The 13,842-nt window shown below is 37.4% G+C and overlaps 1 long non-coding RNA gene across 1 annotated transcript in view; it reads right to left on the reverse strand.

Moving 5' to 3' along the window:
• Positions 1-4,457: 4,457 nt before the first annotated feature.
• LOC141990187 (uncharacterized) overlaps positions 4,458-13,842 on the reverse strand; it is a 63,742-nt gene continuing 54,357 nt past the window's right edge. The window contains exons 4-5 of the long non-coding RNA XR_012640103.1: positions 10,544-10,649; positions 4,458-4,588 (exon numbers count right to left, since the gene is read on the reverse strand). This is a non-coding gene — a long non-coding RNA (uncharacterized LOC141990187). The remainder of the gene's footprint in view (positions 4,589-10,543; positions 10,650-13,842) is intronic.

The following is a 13,842-nucleotide window of genomic DNA, read 5'->3' on the forward strand; positions in this document are numbered from 1 at the left end:
GGCTGGTGCTGTTGCCTCCCCTTTAGCCCAGTGGTTGGTGCATTCCCCTAGACTGTGGGAGATCGAGGTTCAATACTCCCCGTAGCTGATGTAGAGCAGTGATTGGAATGTGCATGTCTTACCTCTCTGGAAGGTGAACTAGTTGTTGGGCTATGGGATTGCCAGTGGGACACAATCTCTCCTGTTGGAGCTGCTCCTCTTTGTGTAAATAATTAGTTACTGGGTCAGCTACAGTGTGAGAATGTCTTTACAGCCCAGGCATTAGGGTATTCACTTGGGATGTAGGAGACAAAAGTTCAAGTCCCTTTCCTATACGTCAGATTACCAGCCCAGGTTCTGCAAGACAAATAACCATCATGAGGTAACAGAGACATAATCCTGATAAAGCAATTTTAACTCTTATTGTGCCTGCAAAGCTAGCTTATGAGATAACTCTGAAGAGAAGAAATCAGGAGAAGAGTCTTGCATAATTTTGGGGCTTATCAGTGGGGTAAGATTGGACTTGAATGACACCGATGTTCATATGTAGTCATGTTTATATCATAACTTGGACCACCAAATTCAGAAATAAACACAAAGATTAACTTATGTGCGTACAGTCCACTGCCACTTAATTTGTGATAGCATCCTAGCTCTGATGACATAGCTCCTTGGGGTGGATAGTAGCTCACTTGTCAAGGTACGACTGATATCACCATCATCTGAACACACTCCTTGAGCTTTACTACTGGGAAATACTTAAATCCAAGAGGGAAAAATACATTTCAGGGAGAAAGCTGCCCATCACTCTGTATATTTTTCCCCAAATGATTGAGTAAATTAAGTTAATGTGTAAAATAGTAATAACAACAACAGTTAATAATTTATGTTAATTTAATAAGTTCCTGCCAAAATGCTAGGGGTGCACTACAACAGTATAAAAAGTAATATACTATAAGAAAAACATAATGAAATACCACCTGCTTTAAATACAAACACTTAGAAATGAATGGATTGGAAGGGAAGATAATAAATATAGATGGTCAGCTGTGGTTATTCCGCAAACATACTTGAATAGAAAATTGTGTGTGTGTGTGTGTGTGTGTAAAGTGGGAAGGAAAGGGTGCAATTAGAGTAGCAAGAGTCTCATACTGTACTGCTCGCCCTGTCAACCCCTAAACTATGAGTGGTGTTTGAGTATAGATATTCATCAGTACAAGGCTTAAATCTCAAATGTAGCCAAGACAAGCACCATTAAGGACTTTAACAGCCAATAATAAAGTTGATCCATCACTTTGTAAGACATCAACAAGAACATAGGGTGGATGTAAAATGACCATCATAGCTCAAACCAGAGAGGAATCATTCCACTACAACCAGAGCAAGTAGCTAGCTTTTTTGTCCCTAGGGGTGTGTTGCTATGCAGGTCTTTATGGGATAATTAAAGGTGCAGGTGACACAAACTGCACAACTCAGAAAACCTGGGTACCATGTCCAGTATATAATTTTCCATGGAAAGGGCAGAGTCAGAAAAGGATACCAAGATTCCTTTGTCGTTTATTCTGATCATATGTGATAGATAATAATACGTAGCTCTAAAATAGTGTGATTCATCAGCAGATCTCTAAGCATTTCACAATCTTTAATGTATTTATCCTCACAACACCCTTGTAAGGTAGGGAAGTGTTATTATTCCCATTTCACAGATGGGAACTGAAGCACAGAGAGACTAAGTGACTTGTCCACAGTCACCTTGTGTCAGAGTGGGGAAATCAACCCAGGTATCCCAAGTCTTAGGTTAATGTTCTAAGCACTGGGCAATCCTTCCTAGCCTATATTTAAAATCTGGAATGTGGTCTAGCATATCAGCAAACATTTCTAATATCCGGTGATGTAAGAAAACATGCAATGGGGTTGCCACAGAGTCAGGCTTAAGCATAACATCGTGATTTAAAAAAAAGATCTGACACCAAAATTGGGAGCAGCAGTTCAGTAAACAAACAAGGCAGCATCTAGCATGTTATCAGAGCAAGGAAATCTGCAACAAAGGACAAAATGGTGTCCCAACATAGTAACGACACAAGGTCTGCAAGTCCCAGGGCTCACAAAGACCACAACAGTAATCTTGGCGCAACACGTCCAATCAGCAGCAGCTTATTTGCAGAGTTCAACAGGAAACCCTTACATTTATCAACTCACCTCCTTCATCAGTAAATGTCAGTGCAGCCATAGAAGTTAGCACAGTGTTAATTTATCAGCAAATCAAAAGCAGAATAAAAATACAACTTCTATCTTCTTTTGAGTCATTTATTTCCTTCAATTTTTTTTTCTTTTTACGCTCAGTGATAAAATGCAAAAGTTGATAGCTTGAAATACTATAAGGAAGAAAAAAAGAGACACTGGGTAAACTCCAACTAAACTCATATTTGGAAAGAGCATTTAGGCCCTGATCTTGCAATCGATGCAGACTTTTGCACCTACACAGTGCGTATTAACTTCAGTAGGACTCTATACAGGCACAGGTATCTGCCTATGAAGATCTGATTGCAGGATTGGGGCCTCAGTATTCTTATCTGAGCACAGACAATGTAATCTTATCTTATCTTGGGCTAAGAGGGCTGTCTCCAAAGCATTTGGGCCTGATTCTACCTCCCTTGTTTACACTGAGAAGCACTTTCATGAGTAGATCGAAACTCAACAGGATTATTCATATGAGTAAGTGCTACTCAGCATGGGTATTAATGTCAGAATCAGGCTCTATATTTGGGAGGATTGATTCCCGCCCCCCCCGCCCACCAAAAGCCTTTATGTTTCCATTACCTAGTTTTCATTGATCAGTTTCTTAAATTGCATTTCCTGAAACATGTGTGGATACAAATAAATCAGTGTAGTTCCATGAAAGTCAGATCATTCAGTATCTGGCCCTATTTGTTAAATATGTGTATACTTTAAAAGTAAATATAATGATAAATTGATTTGGTTTTGCACTCAAAACAAAAGAGATTAAGTTTAATAAAATAAAGAAAATTAATAATGCCTTGTATTTCTATAGTGATTTTCATCAGAGGATCTCAAAGCAGATTAATTAAATATTAATTAATTACTCCTCTCAACATCCTTATGAGGTGGATAATATATAGGCAACACTTAATCCACCATTAAAATTCAGCCCATATGGATTGGTATGCAGAAGGTGATTAATAAGTGCATTAAAATATGGCAAAAGAGTTTAGAGCGGAGTGAAGAACACATATCTAAATGAATCTACAGGAGGTGGCATGCAGTCTAAGTACCACATGGTAATCAAATAGTGTAATGAGGTCTTTAATAAACACAAGTGGTCAGAATGTTGGCTTTGCATCTCATCTGAAAAGCAGCTGCCCTGGAGCCAATGTCCTTATCACTAGACTGGTTTAGTATTAATGCAAAAGGACAGGTGTACCCTGCAAAGTCACCAACACCACATCTTGCTGCAGCACATCTAGACATACAGTAGAAGTCTCCGCTTCAAGACCGATCTGATCCTGCTTGGGAGACATACTGGAATCGTTGATATGCACAAGATGTTATGAGAGATTCAGAACAAAAAGTGAAAGGAAAAAGAGAAGCACAACTTCATGACTAAATATTCTTCATGAGCCAGAAGTCAAAATTATTCTTGATCCTGGTTATTAATGGAATACTTTTATGTTATGGGAAATGGAGATACATGTATGTTATTCTTGTGTGTTTTAAGTGTTCTAAAAGTGGGCAGTGGTCTTTTTGGTGTGTTTTTTTTTTATATTTTAAAAAATCAAAAATATTTACATTAAAGTGCATAACTGACTCAGGACACCATTGCTGATTATTTAAATAGCATAACTGTTTTTCAGCACCCAGAAGAAAATCACCAAGACAATTCACTGCATCCTAGAAATCTAATGCAAACTCTGACTGGAGAACATGTGAAATATGACATGCGAACATTTGCTCTGCTTGAGCATACTGCACTTCAAGTCAGACCAGTGCAGGAAACAAAGATCAGAGCACCATTCTGCATGCTTTTTTCCTATGGGTCTTGCAAAAAAGAAGAACCGACTGTCAAGAGTGAATCATCAAAGAGCAGCTATAAATCAAACTGTTGTGCTCAAATCATGTCTAAATAGTTTGCCTATGATGGTAACATCAGAAAGATAAAGAATGAACAGTTAGCTTCATTCAAACCAATTAAAAATGTTGTGTAGGGCAGTAACTATACATAAAACAAAAGGTCCTGATGATAAAGTTGTGCTCCTTAATAAAGACCATTGAGTCAATTAATGTTTACTTAAATACTTGTCATCTGAAGAAGGAGCTGAGAAAATGATCAACATAACCAAAAGCTTGTGACACCAATTTGCATCCAGTTCCAAGTGCATGTTTTATTTATTTTCAATCAGGACCAATCAGGAAAGAAAATAATCAATGAAGTCACAGTCATGAGTGGTATTCAGCCATCTGGGGGCCCCAGTATCTCTCGGCCTGCATCGGAGGCAAGGGAAATTTTTTTTTCAAGAGCACGGAGGAGCTCCATATGGTTGAGATCAAAGGTGTTGCTGGGTGCATGGTTCTGCTTTATTGCCAGGCACTGCTGTTAATTAGAAAACAAGATCAGAGGCAGTATTAAAATCCAATTAAATTGATATGAACAGATTGCCAAGTGATGTTCACTAATGTATAATTGAGCACCATGCAAATTTCGGTGGCTGCCTTTTGTTTTTTCCCCCCTCACTCTGGAATGAATGATGAAGCTATGAAGTTTTTCCTCGTTGTAAAAGATAAACAAGTTAATGCACTGATCTAGGGGGTATTGCTTCAGTGATTGATGAAAATGAGAGTGGAATATTAAAGTGTGACTTTTGGGGGCTTCTTTTATAATTTTATTTTCTTCTTCAGTCTTTTCTTTTATTATTATTTTTGTTGTATCCAAGAACATGCGCAGATTCGTCAGCATTCCATCATTTCTGATACAGAGAAAGTTCTTTTGTAGATAGAGATTTGATTTAAACAATTACAAAACCATGAATATTTCAAGTGACAGGCCTGCTACTGCTGGAAATTAACTTTTTCCAAGAACTATATGGACTATATACTGTATATCTTTGTTTAGAAGCCTCAGCTTCTATTAAATTTAATTACTTCCCTATGCAGCTTTATATCGAGGGTGACTTCAAAACGAGGGCAGCAGCTATTAAATTTAATTACATTCCCCTGCGGCTAGCATAGTAAAGGTGCATGGTTAAGGTGCAGCTACTAAATGAAGGTAGCTTCTAAATAAAGATATACAATATTTATACTGTATATATTTCTCCTCTCTCTCTATTTAATATATGTGTAGTGTGGGTATGTGTCTGTGTAATTTTCAGTACAGGTGCATAGTTAAATTAAATGCTAAATGAAGTGAGCTTCTGAACAAAGATATACTATATTTAAACTGTATATATCTAGCAATCTATTTCTACCTCTATTGATAACCCTAAAGATTTTAACACCGAAAGATTTTGTGTCATAATGCACATATCGTTCAGAAATCATAGTATCATTTATGAAAGGGCTAATCTTTTAGATTATAAAGTTCATTAAAATCTTAAAGAAATTTTAGAAGTACTTTGGAAAATGCATCTCTATACATAGCCTGTAAGCACAGGTAACTGCAATCCCACAAATAAGTGGAAACTAACACCCTTACTATACCCAAAGAATTAATATTGCCGTATGTTAGCAAATCAATTATTTGTTAACTGAAGGTACATTGAGCTAAAAGCTGGTTTTCACATATGACTAGGTTAAAAATGCATAAAAAAAAGACAATGTCTGATGTACTGTTTATGGGATGCCTGTGGAATTTTAGGAAACAGTTTAAATGCTCTTAAAAAGGAGAAAATGTGTCCAATCAAATAATGTCATTCTTACAGCTGAACAGTTAAACACTGAAATGTAGCCTATTGTTAAATGCGTGCTTGCTTTGGGATGTGAAATTTTGTTTTGTTTATCTATGCTCATCAGTGCAATGAGGACAATACAAGGAATGTTACAGCTGTAGGCAGAAGAAAACGTGGGCATTTATGAAACAGTTAGATTTTTCATCCTCTAGTGAGGGTTCCATTTTAGATAAACACCACAGAATGTTAAGCAGCCTCAAGATGCTGTCAATTCAATCCCATCCCAATAGGTCACTTACCATTTATGACTCATCGTGATGCATCATATGTCCACATAAGTAACAAAATAGATTGATGGTGGGTTTTGTGTAGCATCTTTCATAATAAAGGTAATTTAAAGTCCTTTACTAAGTAGCGCTAAATAATAAACACCAGAAATTCTGGTATAGAATAGGCAAATGGAGTAGCCATTAACAACTGTTCCAATACAGCCTTAGATACTAAGGGCCCAATCCTGCAGCCATTCAGGTCACTGGCACCCATGCCATTGACTATAATGATAGCAGGATTATGTCCCAATTTTTCAAAAAGCAGCCTTCTGGGACCTGGACACTACTTGGTTTTCATGCCCAACTGTCTTTTTTACATGCAAATGAGGGTGATCATCACATGATTTAAAAAAAAAGGTGTGAGTCCAAACAAAGAAATGGAAGCCGGTAGAAATATATTGTTTAAAACATGTTTTAATAAAAAAGTTGTTTTTTAAAAATATATTTTGGGCAGATAATTTTCCTTTTTTTCAAAATGTTCTTAATTCTCCACCACAACAAAAAAACTATTGAAGAAATGATTTTTTGTTTTTGTTTTGCTTTTAGTTTTCAGGAGGGGTATACTTTTCTTTTCTCTGTACTCTTTTCCAGCCAGAAAATGAAAAAAAAGGGGGGGGAAATAGAGTGGAAGGGAAAAAAGCAAAAAAGGGAAAGAAGTGAGAAACAATTATTTAAAAATTAATTTTTTCATCAAAAATACAAATCAAGAATGTTTCATGAAAAATTCTACCATTTTTCAAAAAAGCTCTGATAGAGACCACGTTCACCTTTATTGAAATTTTTGCTCGGAAATACACTTGTTTTATGGAGAAGGAGGAGTTTGGTCAAAATGAGATCTTTCAGTCATACCATGTCCAATACCCAAATTAAGCTAAAGGACTTTTGAGTTGATATCTAATCCAATCAACAATTTTTTCAAGTACCTACAAATGATTGTATAAGTCTAAGTCCTGATCCAGAATACATTACTATCTGTCGTACCAAGGCACAATGAAATACAAATACTGTATGACAACTGACATTTAAAGAAAGGTACAGTCCTTTCTGAGGATACCTTTCATCTGTTCTAAGTCTTTGGGAAAAAGACTGGTTATCATATGTTTGTACAGCTTCTGGCACAATGGGACCCTGATCCCCAATCGGGGGAAGAAGAATACTCACCTAGTGGAAAATAAAGCAAAAACATGTTAGCCAGCATTGTTCTTCACATATTAACACACAGTTATCCCATAGTGATACATGAGATCCCACGGTATGCACCTACACCTCCAAAAGCGGATGGCTGTTGCAGCTGTGATTGGGTTCTGTAGTATCTCAGGTACCACGCACTGCATTTTAAAATATGTGCAAATGATGATGTTTTAATAGTGACCACTGAATTTGATTAGCACTGTAAAATTGGGAATAGACACGATTTTAGGCACAAGCTGAGGGTGGGATAAAAGCAATATTGATAAGCAAAGCAGCAGGATAGTTTTTCTAATTCTCTTGCCTCTAGGAAGAGCAAGTAGATATCCTGCTGAATAAGGGCATGATTCACAGTCCACTGAAATTAATGGGAACCTTTCCATTGATTTCAATGGGCTTTGGATCAGTCTCTAAATGTTCCTTTCTTAACAGCATTTTCTGCAGCCAGCAGGACTCATTTTACTTTGGCATGAAAGTACCTGTCTAGACTCGAGTTCACTTTTCTGTTCACAAAGTGGGCATCAGCCACTAGTTCCTTGGCAACATTTAGCTTTACAGTACCTTCTTCCATATCTACAGGCAAACATACAGACCACATTTAAAAGGAAATGAAGGTCATTTCTTCATAGCTAGTCAACATTATAATTGGTGTCGTTATGTATCAGCTCTTTCTCACTTCCTTAGCACAGCCCTTCCCTTTGAATTCTAAGTTTCATTATCTCCCCAATTTTACATATTGAATGACATGGATAATTTAATATTATGCTGTCAGGGACTCCGTGTAAAGTTTGCTTTTGAGAGAAGGCTAACTGCTGATATTCAGAGCCAGAGCCCAGGTAGTTATCAGCAGAGCTCAAAATTGGTTGTGGTCTTGTGGCCTGAGGCCATGCTGGTAACTAATAGCAATTTTAAAATCATTAGTTTTTGCCTGTTGGGCCAGTAGTAAGTGCAGCCATGATCATGGTCCAAAATCTAAGAGAAAAGCCTCCAGGCCCAGCTTTTTTGTTAGAATTACAGTGTTACTTACCTAAGCCAGTGTTATGTTATTACGATTTCTAAGATGTGGTAAGCTTGATACAGCTAGGATAGTAGCAAAAAAATGACCTAAGCTTAGTGTGGCATCAATCACAAAGGTTGCCTGGAAGGACTTAAATTATAAATCATATGATAAGGGCAAGCCAGCCATGCTCACTCTGGTCAATACTTTATGGTCCAAAGGCTTTGGTCCAATTTTGACCTGCAGCACCAGTCTGGAAACTGAAATACAGTAAAAGTATGACTCTAGCTTTCTCTTCTGAGGCCAGATTGCTCAGTTAATACCTGCCAGGTTATGTATTTTCCTACAAGGATGTGTTAAAATGTTCAGCTACAAGTTTAAAAAAAAAAAAAAAAAAAGCTGGCCTTATATACTGTGGGAATAATTTCACATCTTGAACTGAAAGTTTCAACATGTGTAGAAAGATTTTAGCAGACAGATTTGCTTTGGGGAAAATTTGATGAATATTGTGCTGCAGAAATAAACATCAAATGGAAATTTCCTTTGCCTTATATTTTAAGAATACTTTGAACAAACTTCTTCAAACACGGATTGGCCATCAGTAAATGGAGTGCCATATTTAGCTGGCAACTTCTATGACATTCAGATCCTAGCATCTGAACGATCTGGAACAGCAGACATATTTGCATTCATTTGGCTGGTAGTCAGCAAAATGCCAGGATATTAAAAGGTTGATTTTAGTAGGCCTAGAGAAAAGTATTGTGTTATAGGAACCAGACTGCGATACCCTCACTCATGTTGAAATAAATGGGCGTACTAGCAGAATAAGGTACTGCTCATCAGGAGAAATACTATAAAATCTGGCCCAGTGAACAAACTCCACAACAGGAAAGTGTGTGAGTATACATATAGTGTGATTATATATATATGTATAAAATATAGGTTAAAAGTGTGTGTGTTCATTCATGTGTATATGTACACCCACTTTCATGTGGACAGTAGAACCTCAGAGTTACGAACATCTTGGGAATGGAGGTTGTTTGTAAATCTGAAATGTTTGTAACTCTGAACAAAACGTTATGGTTGTTCTTTCAAAAGTTTACAACTGAACACTGACTTACTACAACTTTGAAACTTTACTATGCAGAAGAAAAATGCTGCTTTTAACCATCCTAGTTTAAATGAAACAAGCACAGAAACAGTTTCCGCACCTTGTCAAATCTTTTTTAAAAACTTTCCCTTTATAGTTTTGTAGTTTACGTTTAACACAATACTGTGCTGTATTGGCTTTTTTTTTTTTTTTGGGGGGGGGGGGAAAGGGGGTCTCTGTTGCTGCCTGATTGCGTACTTCTGGTTCCAAATGAGGTGTGTGGTTGACAGGTCAGTTCTTAACTCATGTTTGTAACTTTAAGGTTCTACTGTTTAAAAACCCTAATGGACAGAAATGCAAAGAAAAATTAAGTAAACTGGAAAAATGAAATAATCATGAAGCTGCCTAAGCTGCAATGAATACACAAAAGGTTAAAATCATTAACAAGGAAGGGGCATAGAGGAACTTTATAATGAAAAGGGAGAAACTTAACCAGTTCTGTTTATGTAACCTATAACAATAAGCCACTTTTTTTTCCAGTTGTCCCCTTTGTCAGGACTGGATCCAAATCTCACTGAAATCTTTCCATCAACTTAAATTAGAATTGGACTGGGCCCATTCAGACTAAATACAAAGGTCTAATTCTGTTCTCATCTATCATTTTCACATACCACATGCAAGTCTCAGTTATGCTTTAAAAAGTTGCCAGTTGGGTGACATTGGTTCAGTCCTAAAAAGTACAGCATTTGCCTGATCCTCATAACTTTAATTGAAATGAATGAGACTGCTTGAAAAATTAAACTGGAGAATAGCAAAGCTGTACTCTGATCAAAGTTAAGAACACAGGACATACTGGAATGTGTAAAGTGGGAAAGTGAGAGAATGTGAGAATATTCCAAGGGTTGAATCAGGGGCTAATAAACAGAATACAAGAAGAAATTGCATTAACCTTACATTGAAAGTAATTGGAGTAAAAGATATCTGTTTAAAAGGGGCTGGGGTATTTTAGGTTGGAATGAGTTTTTATTAATATTAATTAAATTAATTAATGAATACTCACTATAATATAAGGTCCAGAGACCCTGATCAGAATCCAGGCACTATCACACTAGGCTCTGGTGTGCGCACAGAGCTGGACACAGTCCCTGCTCTACAGATCTTGCAATCTAAGAAGGTGGGAGGAGAAGGATGCAATCAAATACATTCAATGTTATATACATATACACATGTGCTTTATAAATAATATGGTTTAACATACATGTAAATAAATACTAATATACTGTACTTATACTGATAAGGTGTGATTTTCAAAAGCCTTCAGCATTGAGCTAATTCGGCTCTTATTGACTTCAATAGGAACAGAATAAGGTCCACTGAACACCTTTGAAAATCCCACACATAACACAGTAAAATAGAGTAGAATAAAATGATATATTACAAAAGTATTGTATTTCTAGTTTAGTCTAATACTTATATAATAAATACCAATACACTATTTTTTGATAGAAAATAGCTTTTTTTGAGAAAAGGTAGGAGTACATCTTTCAAATACACATGGTGGTAGTCATCCTAAATTCATGGGGTTCCAATCAAACAGGGGACGGGAATCTAAAATGGAATGAGATTCCCATATTCAATATTCAATTCCAGTGTCATCCTTTAATTAATTATATCCTGAGTTACTGTCCCAAATGGTGGTATCCTTGCAACTTTGTGTTGTTGGTGCAAGTTAACAATTTTGGCTGATAAAAAAGAATCAAAACATGCAAATATTGCATCAAATATTAACAATTACTGTAGGGCAGAAATAATGCAATCTTATTAAAGTGAGAGAGACGTGGACTGCTGCCACAATCTCTCTTTCCTCCAGGGCTGCTCATTAACACCTATCTAAGGGCAGTAGAAGCCGAGGAAGATTTCGCCAACATTAACTGCTGCACACACATCTACTCAGAAATCCACCATTTATCAAGGAGCATTCACTTTCTGTAGCTGCTTTCTGGTTTTGCCCCCCTGCCTATCCCAACATACCACGGAAAGTAGCTACCTCCCAGCTCTAACCTCTGCCGCTCCCAACAAGCCACACTCCCAAACCTGCTGAGTTCTACCTCACCCCATTTTGGATGCACCTTGGAGAATGAGCCTGATCCAGCATGGTGGTGAACTCTACCCACTAGGTGCCGAACTCATCTTTGCCTTCTAAACAAGTTAGAAACTCAACTTTCACTCACTTTCAATGGAGTTTAGGTGCCCAACGGACTCAGGCTCCTTTGAAAATACTGACCTCATCACCTAGCAGGAGTAGGCCCTAAAGGTTTGATCCAGTACTTGATGGAGTCAATGGAAAGACGCCATTGAATTCAGGAGGGGCTGGGTCAGGCCCCAAGTGCCCAATAAAACAGCCCCCAACGATCAAATGCTGCTGCTTTAATGAAAACATTTTAGCTGCTTAAAGGATAAATAAAAATGAAACGGAACAAATTAACAGAAAGGGTGGAGGGCATCTTCTTTATCAGAAGCTTCAAAAAGTTCCCAACATTATTCTTAGCAGTCGCACTATAAATTATTGACTTTTTGCATAATGTTAAGTTCTGTTACAATGTTGTTTACCCCTCCAGTTATCTGCTATGAAAATGTCTGAATCTGCTTATTGAAAATTAAATATAAATATCTATGTATTTTATATATTTATTAACAAACACATACATGCACATGTACAGTATATTTGCATTGTTGCCTGGGAACCAAAAGCCTATTTTTAGTTAAGATCAGGTGATTTTAATTTACTTGAATTGCCTCACCTCTCCGTATTTTAAAGAGCGTACACAGAGGCACCTGCATGCTTCCAGCATTTGATGTATCATTAAATATGCCTTCTTACATTTGGCACAGAAACCCTGATAAAGTTTCACCTTTTAATGAAATAAATGACTCAATTAACAAGATGAAAAACAGCAGTGTGGTGGCAGACCCTCTTGGTGGCAAAAAAAAAAAAAGGATAAAAAAGAATTATCCCAGCAGGGTGTTAATTCAGGGAGCGCCACAGCACACAGCGGGTACCTGATTTGACTGACAGCCACCCAGCAAAGCTGACAGATTTGTCAGCTTGCTGACCGCTGGCTCGAGTCCCTCGCACCACCCTAGGAATAAACTGTTGCTCAAGAATGGCTGGGCAAGCAGTCACTTGTCTCTGTTAATCTAATTGATTTTTTTTTTAAAGCTGTTTTCATTTTTATCTGTTGCTCTGTAAAAAATGCTCTTTCCGGGAGCAGCAAATTTTTTGGCATCCGTAGCTAGCTAACTTCCTCCCAGCGCGGCAGTGCTGCGATGGGCGTTTTTAAAGAACGTGTAGATGTGAAGGCTGAACCAAATTCTCTCCGCTACATTCATGTAGCCCCATTGACTTTGAGGGGGCTGAATGGATGTAATGTGGGCAGAATTAGGCCCACTGAATGGAAAGATGATCTTGTGACTAAGGTTCTGGGACTGGGATTCTGGAGATCTGGGTTCCCAGCTCTGCCACAAGTTCTCAGTACTGGAGCCAGTATTGTTCAACATATTCATCATTTATCTGGAAAAGCAGGTGAATAATGAAGTGGCAAAGTTTGCAGACAATACAAAATTATTCAAGTTAATTAAGTCCAAAGCAGACTGCAAGGAGTTAGAGGGAGCTGACAAAACTGGATGACTGGGCAACAAAATGGCAGATGAAATTCAATGCTGAAAAGTGTGAAGTAATGCACATGGGAAAAAATAATCCCAGCTACACATATGCAATGATGAGTTCTAAATTATCTGTTACCACCCAAGAAAGAGATCTGGGGTCACCATGGATAGTTCTCTGAAAACTTCCACTCAATGCACAGCAGCAGTCAAAAAGGCTAACAGCATGCTAGGAACCATTAGGAAAGGGATAGAAAATAAAACAGAAAATATCATACGTAAATGTAGGGTTCACCCATACCTTAAATACTATGTTAATTTCTGCTCTCCCCATCTCAAAAAGGATATTGTGAAATTGGAAAAGGTTCAGAGAAGGGCAACAAAGATGAGTAGGTGTATGGAACAGCTTCCATATAAGAAGAAATTTAAAAGATTTGGACTGTTCATATTAGAAAAGAGATGACTAAGGGTGAATATGATAATGGTTTCGAAAATCATGAATGGTGGGGGAAAAGTAAATAAAGAAGTGTTATTTACCATTTCAAACACAAAAATCAGAAGTCACCCAATGAAATTAATAGGCAGCAGGTTTACTGCAAACAAGATGAAGTACTTTTTCACACAACGCACAACTAAGCTGTGGAACTAATTGCCAGGGGATGTTGTCAAGGCCAAAACTATAACTGGGTTCAAAAA

Source organism: Natator depressus, chromosome 6, assembly GCF_965152275.1.
Source record: "Natator depressus isolate rNatDep1 chromosome 6, rNatDep2.hap1, whole genome shotgun sequence".
Lineage (NCBI taxonomy): Eukaryota > Metazoa > Chordata > Testudines > Cheloniidae > Natator > Natator depressus.